Here is a 3,360-nt window from a genome sequence, read left to right as displayed (position 1 = left end):
CCCCCCCCAAAGTATATTTAATAGCAGAAATGGAAGAGAAGAATCTCAGAATAAATTTGCTGGGGTCACTGGTGGTTTTGAGCACTACACACTTTGCAGGAAATACCAGCTTTTTAATCCTGACTCTGCTTTCTCTATCAGATGATGGGTTCATTGGCCCGTGGGGTGGAGTGTAGCAGAGGCCACAAATGCAGGATGATTCCCCAGGGTTACTTGATCTTTTTCCCAGTTAGCAGGCTGGGAAAGCCCTGGAATGCTGAGGAGTTTCCTGGTGGACCACCCAGCAGAGGAGTGCCCATCCATCTCCTGATGATCCTAACAGACCCACAGCAGCACTTGAGCAGGGAATTTCAGAGGCAGGGAGAAAGCCAGTTCTCCTAACATTTGGGAATGAGTGAGATAAAAGGCCACCCCTGGCTGCTCTGGCACAGGTGGGAAGAGCTGTGTGATGCTTTAGAAGCTTTTTTATGGTTTTGAGCATCCTCTCCATTTAATTTTGCTCCCACAGGCTGAAATGAAGGGTGGTCCCAGAGCCAAACTGCTGCAGGGTAAAGGCAGAAGCTGATGGTGACTTGGGCAACAGGTTTCTGGTAGCAATTAGGACACAGAAATACCTCTTTTTTTTTCTGGGGACAAAGAAAAGAAAAAGGAATAAAACATGTAAATGAGCCCCTCCCCCAGACTGACCTTACAAACTGAACTCAGGATTTTTTCTAGTCCTTAGAAGCACCTTCCAGTGCCTGAAGGGGCTCCAGGAAAGCTGGGGAGGGACCTGGCAGAAGGGCAGGGAGTGATAGGAAAAGGGGGAAGGGTTTCAAGCTGAAAGAGGGAAGATTAAGGTGAGATACTGGGAAAAAAAGTTATTTGGTGTGAGGGTGGTGAGACCCTGGCCCAGGTTGCCCAGGGAAGCTGTGGCTGCCCCATCCCTGGCAGTGTTGAAGGGCAGGTTGGATGGGGCTTGGAGCAGCCTGGGCTGCTGGGAGGTGTCCCTGCTCATGAGGATGATATGATCTTTATGATCTATATGATCTTTAAGGTCTCTTGCAACCCAAACCAGCCTGGGATTCTGTCACTCAATGTGGTTGAGGTGGAAATAGTCCTGTGGGAGGAGGCTGCCCCACAGCCTTGCTTGAAGGGGCTGCTCAGGCACCCAGTGATCTGGGTCACTCCTGCCCCACCAGAACATCTCTCCATCCTGGCTATTGAAACAGCTCCTTTCTTTTTCTGTCTCCCACTCAACTCCTGTGTGCTCCTACAGCTGGGGACCAGTGCTTTCAGTGGCAACACCCTCACTATTGCTTTGAATGAGGAGGGCTTTAATCAGCCCACAGCTCCTGTAATTTCCCGTGGTTTAGGCTGATAATGAGGATTTGGGTATGTAAAGAAACCCCTAAAGTACACATGGAGATCCACACAAGGGAGTGCAACTCTGAGCCTTGGGCATTAGTGACTGTGAATGGGTGAGTGCTCAGCACAGGAAACCAAACCAGGGGAGACAAAAGCCACACATCATCTTCCTGGGCTGGCAAATGCTGTTTATCTTATTTGTTTCAATGACTGGAGAACAAAAAGCTTTTCTTGCCTTTTGTGGGTCTGGAGCTGGGTTACACTTTAGCCTCAGCTCTGCACAGTTGCTTGCAGGATTTTGGCAAGGAAACCACCCTGGCCTGGTCTGGTCTGGGACTGGGAGGGGGGCTGGAGCTCCAGGAACCATGGGCATGAGTCCATCACCCCACCACAGAAACCAAAAGGACTCTGTGTTATGTCTGAGGAACCACAAATGAAAAGCAAGGAGAGGGGAAGCTCTTGCAGATCAGTGTTCTTTCTGGGTTAAAAAAAATATGAAATATGTCAAATGCTTCCTTGCCAGGGATCGTTTCTAGAAACAGAAACATCAACTGTGGTCACAGCTGGTCCTGCCAGGGGATGTGCTCCAGCTTTGGGTGGACAACTGCAAAGCACGAGGGGTGGAAGGACGTTGCTGTGCCACCAGGTTCCCCAGCTGTGCAACTCCTTCCTGGCACTCCTGGCACCCCATTAGTGCTCCCAACTGTCATTTCAGAAGCCTCATTCTTCAGGCAGAGAAGGGGGAGAAACACATCAGGCCTCTTATTTCTGCTGGCAATGCTGGTCCTAAAAATAACTCCTTGAAGGACATGATGGAAGCTGCACTGGAGCTCGTTGATAGATAAATCTTGGCTGGATGGCAGGAGATGTTTCTAATGATGAAATGTGTTAAACACTGGGGATTCTTGTTCCTGGAGAAGAGGTGAAAACTTGTCCTGCCCGTGCCTGGATAGATAGGGATGTTCTCTGCCTCCAAAAGGGACAGCACCTCTGTGCTGAGGTCCTGTGTGGCTCAGGCTACAGGGGGTGAGGTGTGGGATGGGAACCCCCTGGGACATCACAGCCTGCACCTTCCAGACTGCCCTCATCCTGTAGTTTGGTCCCTGGAGGGACACGTGGGAGCAGTTTCAGCCTGTGTCACCTTGTCAGAGTCCCCAGGAGGCCAGGACATGGAGGGAAGAGAGCAGCTGTGCCCCAGCTGTGCCTGCTCCTTGGAGATGCTGGCAGAACGTTTGTCCCAAGGGACTCAGTTCCTCAGGCTCCTTCCCATCTCCTCCCTTCCCTTGCCTCTTCCTCAGGCTCTTCCTTTTGGCATTAGCTGGGAGGAGTGGGATTTCCTGCACCCTGCCAGGGCAGCCAGGCAGCATTTGGCATGAGTTATCCCAGTTACCTTGATCCATTGGTTGGTTAATGAGCCACTTGTTTGCCTGGTTACTGGGCACCACCACCTCTGCTGCTGGATGAGCTGCTGCCTCTCATCACACATCTCCCCTCATCCTCTAGGCTGTAAATCTTTTAGGAGCTACAGTTCATCCCTGTTTAAAGGGGACCCTGGCAGTGTGATTAAATGCTAAACCAGCCCTCCCCCCCCTCAAAGTATATTTAATAGCAGAAATGGAAGAGAAGAATCTCAGAAGAAATTTGCTGGGGTCACTGGTGGTTCTGAGCACTACACACTTTGCAGGAAATACCAGCTTTTTAATCCTGACTCTGCTTTCTCTATCAGATGATGGGTTCATTGGCCCGTGGGGTGGAGTGTAGCAGAGGCCACAAATGCAGGATGATTCCCCAGGGTTACTTGATCTTTTTCCCAGTTAGCAGGCTGGGAAAGCCCTGGAATGCTGAGGAGTTTCCTGGTGGACCACCCAGCAGAGGAGTGCCCATCCATCTCCTGATGATCCTAACAGACCCACAGCAGCACTTGAGCAGGGAATTTCAGAGGCAGGGAGAAAGCCAGTTCTCCTAACATTTGGGAATGAGTGAGATAAAAGGCCACCCCTGGATGCTCTGGCA

Source organism: Chaetura pelagica, unplaced genomic scaffold (genome assembly GCF_000747805.2).
Source record: "Chaetura pelagica isolate M959 unplaced genomic scaffold, ChaPel_1.0 scaffold259, whole genome shotgun sequence".
In the NCBI taxonomy this organism is placed as follows: Eukaryota; Metazoa; Chordata; class Aves; order Apodiformes; family Apodidae; genus Chaetura; species Chaetura pelagica.
This window is presented reverse-complemented; position numbering follows the sequence as displayed.